The sequence below is a fragment of the Arachis hypogaea genome, chromosome 12 (assembly GCF_003086295.3).
Source record: "Arachis hypogaea cultivar Tifrunner chromosome 12, arahy.Tifrunner.gnm2.J5K5, whole genome shotgun sequence".
NCBI classification, from domain to species: Eukaryota; Viridiplantae; Streptophyta; class Magnoliopsida; order Fabales; family Fabaceae; genus Arachis; species Arachis hypogaea.
This window is the reverse complement of record NC_092047.1, coordinates 43622608-43629025: the sequence shown is the minus strand read 5'-3', so window position 1 is coordinate 43629025 and position 6418 is coordinate 43622608. Positions and strand designations below refer to the sequence as shown.

The following is a 6418-nucleotide window of genomic DNA, read 5'->3' as shown; positions in this document are numbered from 1 at the left end:
GCTTGAACTTTGAAGTCTTCAGGAATGGTCTTCCAAGTAGGATTGATGATGGTCTTTCTGAGTCATTAGGGAGCATTTCCAGGATATAGAAGTCAATGAGAAATGTGAGCCCCTTAATGCTCACTAATACATCTTCAGCAGTTCCAACTATTGTAATAATGCTTTTATCTGCTAACACAAAACGAGCTGCCGACCTTTTTAAGGGAGGGAGCCTCAAAGTATCATAAATAGACAATGGAATTATACTAACACACGCTCCTAAATCACACATGCAATCAGAAAATATTACACCTCCAATGGTACAGTTAACCATACATGGGCCTAGATCACTACATTTTTCAGGTATACCTCCCATTAAAGCAGATATAGAACTACCTAAAGGAATAGTTTCTAATTCATTAATTTTATCTTTATTTATGCATAAATTCTTTAGAAACTTTGCATATTTAGGTACCTGCTGAATAACATAAAAAAGGGGAACAGGTTACCTCAACGTTTTTGAATATTTCTACCATTTTCGGATCAAGTTCCATCTGCTTTCTGGGTTTCTTTGCAAGGTGTGGAAATGGGATAGGAGGGGTGTTACTTGCAGCTTCTGCATCCTTTGATGTTTCATTTTGTGGTTGAGCTGATTCTTCTTCAACTATGTTTTGTACGTCCTCTTCTTCTTCAGCATCTTCCACTTCCACCACATCCTCAGCTAGGACGTATTTTGGTGAGCTTGGCTCCTCATGGTTTCTCTCCTGCAATGTGGTTCTGGGCCTTAAAGTGATGGCATTGATGCCACCCTTGGGATTAGGTAGGGGTTGAGAAAAAATTTCATTGGAGCTTGAAGGTTGATTTGTGGAATTAGGTGATGAATCTAACCGGGAGACGAGAGCTTATAAAATGGTAGTCATACCATTTAAAGTAGAGTTCAGCTGCGTCTGCATGTCTTGTTGCCCTTGTGCAAGAGAACAAAGCATCTCGTCATTTGATGAGGAATTGGAGTAAGTGATCTGAGGAACCTGCTGTTGGTTTTGCTGGGGTCCTTGGGGCTGTCTTAGGTGAGGTGCTCTGTAAGGTTGGTTCTGATTCTGCTGTCTGTTGTTATTATTGTTATTCCACCTCTGGTTTCCATTGTTGTCTTTGCCTCCTCTGTTATAGTTGTCCCTCCAACCTTGGTTGGAATTATCTTGCCATCCTTGGTTATAGTTTCCACCTTGGTTGTAGTTGCCACCCTGTTGATTGTAACTTTGATTTGGGCAGTCATAGAAGTTATGAGTGGCTGCCACAGTGTTGTCTTCCTGTTGGAGCTGCGGACATTCATCAGTATAATGACTATAATCAGCACAGATCTTGCACACTCTTTGTGGAACCAACTATTGGCTTTACTGTGGTGAGGGAGGCTGAGCTTTATGTGTTTGTTGATGGTTTAATTGCATCTGTTTCAGTAGGTTGGTCATTTCACATATACTCTGGGTAAGAGCAGTAGTTTTAACGCTAGAGGAAACCTCTGCAACAGCTTTTGAGTGGCTACGCCTCTGCCTGTGATTTCTAGTAGACTCAGCTAAGTCGCTGATCAGTTGTCATGCTTCATCTGCGGTCCTGTACTTCTTCATAGAACCATTACTAGCACCATCCAGTGTAGTCTTATCCTGGGGGTTCATGCCTTGAGTGAAATAGCTGATCAACACTAGTCTGTCAATCATGTGATGGGGGCATACGTCTAGAAGGTTCTTAAAACGCTCCCAGTATTCATAGAGAGTCTCCAAGTCACCTTGAACAATGCAGGAGATCTCTTTTCTCAATCTATCTGTAACTTCAGCTGGGAAATATTTTTCCAAAAATTCTCTCCTGAGTGTATCCCAGTTAGTAACAGTTGCTTCAGGTTGGGAGTAGTACCACTCCCTTGCTTTTTCCTCAAGAGAAAACAGGAACGCAGTTAACAGAATAGAAGTTTCATCTGCACCATTACGCCTAACAGTAGAACAGGCTGTCTGAAAATCCCTAAGGTGCTTAATAGGCTCTTGAGCAGGTAAGCCATGAAACTTGGGCATTAAGTTGATTAGTGCAGTCTTCAATTCAAAATCTACAGCCAGATTTGAATGATGTACTTGATAAGGTTGCAGTGTAAAATCCAGGGCTCCAGTTTCCTGGAGAGTAATCCTCCTAGGTGCTGTCATGTTACCTGCACGTGAATCAACTGAATCAGTAGTAAATGAGCTTGTCTCGCCCTCAGATGAGACTGGTGAATCGATAACAATCACTTCACCACCCTCAAAGGCTAACCGATGTCGAGCTCGCCTAATACGTGAAAGAGTTCTTTCAATTTCAGGATCAAAAGCGGCTAAGCTCGGATCAGGCAATGAACGCGTCATTCAATGAGAAAGACATATAGCTCATGGTAACAAAATAAAAATAAAATATGCGAATAAAATAAAAATATGTACACTAATTAATAATCTAGCACACTATTGCAACTCCCCGGCAACGACGCCAAAAATTGATGTGTGGCAGAAGTTAACCAATTAAGAGAATCTTAATAAGAGAAATGCGTTGCAAGTATAGCCCTCAACCAGCTAAGGTCCGCCTCACCAATTTAAAAAGGTTTGTCACAAAAATTAAAATTAAAAATACTGGGAGTATGAGTCCCAGTTCGTCTCCCAACGAGTTGCAGGAAAGAGTGTTAATTTATTAATTAGAAATTTTCCAGAAGGTTTGAGTTGGATAATGAGTAATTAAAATAATTATAAATTGAAGCAATAAAAATAAACTAAGAACAATTATTGATATTCTGAATAAAAGCCTTGACTGGGGGAATAATTAATTGGAAGTTCTATCCTTGTTAGAAAGTGTAGTGGAAAGAGTTTGTTGTTCTCACTTAGTTAACCCTTACTGAGTAAAGGAAAGTCAAGTGATTGGACTGATTCTTATCCACAGATCCTAGTCCTTTCCCTTGGGAAGGTCTAGCGTTAGTAGATATAGAATTAGCCAACAATGTTCAATTTTAACTAAGCACTTGAGTATTCCAACTCAAGTGTCTCCTCTTAATCAACCCCTGATAAACCCATATTTTATGATATATATTGTGCTCAATTCAAGAGATTTATTCAATCCTTCACCCATTTATTCATGTAAATTGCATGGTTTTACTTTTCCTTCCTTATTATGTGATATATGTGAAATACATGCTTCCTATGCTTTGAAATTATTTATTTTAATCACCCTTTATTACCATTCGATGCCGTGATTTGTGTGTTGAGAAGTTTCAGATCTTCTAAGGCAGGAATGACTTAAAGGATGGAAAGGAAACATACAAAAATAGAAGGAAAGCACAAAATGGAGTTTTTGAAGAAACTGGCATCGACGCGAATGCATGGACGACGCGGTCGCATGCCCAGTGCGAAAAGGCAACAACGCGAATGCGTGACTGACGCGGACGCGCACCATGAGCAGAACACAGATGACGCGTACGCATGATCGAAGCGAACGCATGACAAGGAAAACTCCAGATGACGCGACCGCGTGACCCACGTAAACGCGTGATAGACGCCACGCACCAGAAATTAAAGAAAACGCTCCCAGCGATTTCTGAAACCCTTTTTGGCCCAGATCCCAGTCAAGAAGGCACAGATTAGAGGTTATAAAGTGGGGGAATGCATCCATTCAGGGGAGCTCTCCAATTATTCACTTTTAATAGTTTAGATGTAATTTTTAGAGAGAGAGGTTCTCTCCTCTCTCTTAGGTTTTAGGATTAGGATTTCTTATTATTTCAAGTTAGTATTCCAACTCTTTATCAGGTTTAATGTTCCTTTTTAATTATTTTCTCAATTTAATTTATGAACTCTTCCATGTTACATATGATTCTCTTAATCAATGTTATTTGAGGTATTTCAGTTTATGATTGCTTTCTTTTATTTATGTTACTGTTGCTTCCAATCTGAAGACATTTTTACTCAAGTAAGTCTACTTTTCCCCTTTTGGCCTTGGTTAAGTAATTGGTAACTTATGAGTTATCAAACTCAATGTGATTGACAATTGTTGTCTTTGCTAATTGAATTGAACTTCAATAACTCCAGTCCTTTCTTAGGAATTGACTAGGACCTGAGGATCAAACTAATTGGTCTACTTGACCTTCCTTTGCTTTAGTAAAGGCTAACTAACTGGGATTAAAACTCAATTCTCATCACCATTGATAAGGATAACTAGGATATGAATTCCAATTTCTCATACCTTGCCAAGAGTTTATTTTATAGTTATTTATTTATTTTATTTGTCATTTAAATTACTTGTTCCTTACTTTCAAAACCCCCAATTTACAAAAATCATAACCAATAATAAGAACATACCTCCCTGCAATTCCTTGAGAAGACGACCCGAGGTTTAAATACTTTGGTTATCAATTTTAAAGGGGTTTGTTACTTGTGACAACCAAAACGTTTGTAAGAAAGGACTTTTGTTGGTTTAGAAGTTATACTTGCAACGGGAATTTATCCTGCAAATTCTAGGCCTCGCAAAAGTTCTCTCTTCAACCCCTATGTCAAGTAGAAAATCTACTCCATTGACATGGAATCAATATTCATAAAAATAAAAGAAGACATAATTAAATAGAATAAAATAAAGATTTAAAATTAATTAAAAATAAAAGTAACTCTATATATTAATAAATTTAAAATGCAACATACTTAATTGAATAGGGTAAATGAGCAATGAATAAAAGTAAAGGAATAAGAAAACAAACTAAAGTAATGTCTTCACATAGGTAATGACTCTTCTGCATCCAAAATCCAAAGCAAAAGCATAAACTACTAATGTAAAGCTAATCTAGATTCAGATCTAAAACTAAGAGTAATCCTAATATCGATGTATCTGAACGTGTGTGGATGCGTGTTGAGTTTTTGCGTGTTTCCTAGGTTTAATCTGTGTTTCTGGGCCAAAAACTGGGTTAAAATGCGGCCCGAAATTGCCCCCAGCGTATTCTGTTATTTCTGCAGATCGCGCAGGTCACGCGTACGCGTCGTCCACGCGTTCACGTCATTCGGTGATTTTCCTTGTCACGCGTTTGCGTCGTCCATGCGGTCGCGTCATTCGTGCAGACTTCAATCCACACGTTTGCGTCAGGCACGCGTTCACGTCATTGAGATTTTCTTCATTTTGCGCGGTTGCGTGAGCCATGCTCTCGCGTCAGTGTTCGTTGGTCATCTCCTTAGTTTCTTGTGTTCCTTCTATCTTTGCAAACTTCTTCTTTATTCTCCAAGTCATTCCTGCCCTATGAAGCCCGAAACACTTAACACACGGATCACAGCATTGAATGGTATAAAGAAGGGTTAAAATACATAATTAAAAGATCTCTAGGAAGTAAGTTTTCAACCATGGAACAATTTTGGGAAGGAATTGTAATATCATGCTAATCATATGAATAAGTGGGTAAAGACTTGATAAAACCACTCAATTAAACACAATATAAATCATAAAATAATGGTTTTTCATCGACCTTACAGAAGGAAGCAACAGAGTTCGTCAAAACGTGCCATCCATGCCAGAAGCACGCCAACTTCTATATCGCCCCTCCTGAAGAGCACATCTGCGTTACTTCACCCTGGCCATTCGCAAAGTGGGGGCTCGACCTCCTCGGACCATTTCCCCAGGGATCAGGGCAAGTCAAATTCCTCCTTGTAGGAATAGACTACTTCATAAAGTGGATTGATATAGAAACATTTTCACATGGTTCGGGGTTCCTTACTCCATCACCATGGACAATGGTACTCAGTTCACTAACATAGGCTTTAGGAATCTGGTAGCTGATCTGAAAATCAAGCACCAATTCACCTCAGTAGAACACCCACAGGCCAACGGACAGGCGGAAGCAGCCAACAAAGTCATATTGGCTGGGTTAAAATGTCGACTGCAGAATGCAAAAGGAGCCTGGGCTGAAGAACTCCCGCAAGTCCTATGGGCGTACCAGACAACGCCACACTCCACCACTGGGGAGTCACCCTTCTGACTTGCTTAAAGAATAGAGGCAATGATCCCCATAGAAGTAGAGGAAAGATCTCCTAGAGTGATCCTCTACAATGAGGACACCAACTCCCAAGCACAAAGGGAAGAACTCGACTTGCTTCCAGAGGTCTGAGAAAGAGCTCGGATCAGAGAGGAAGCCCTGAAGCGTCGAATGGCAACAAAGTACAACCGGAAGGTGATCCAACGAAGCTTCGCTACCAATGACCTCATCCTAATCTAAAATGACATCGGAGCAGGTCGGTCAGGAGATGAAAAGCTGGCAGCTAATTGGAAAGGACCGTACCGGGTTTCAGAAGTACTAGGGAAAGGTTACTATAAAGTGGCCGACCTCCAAGGGCGAGAGTTCCCGAGGTCTTGGCACGCCTGTAACCTAAAAAGGTACTATAGTTAGAACAAGGCCATGAGTCAGGGTGTG

General features: G+C 40.1%; 1 non-coding gene across 1 annotated transcript; it reads left to right on the top strand.

Annotated features, from left to right (window-relative positions):
* Positions 1-1689: 1689 nt before the first annotated feature.
* LOC112732036 (small nucleolar RNA R71) lies at positions 1690-1793 on the top strand. Its single transcript, XR_003167778.1, has one exon. It is a non-coding gene; the product is annotated as a small nucleolar RNA R71 (small nucleolar RNA).
* The last annotated feature ends 4625 nt before the right edge of the window (positions 1794-6418 follow it).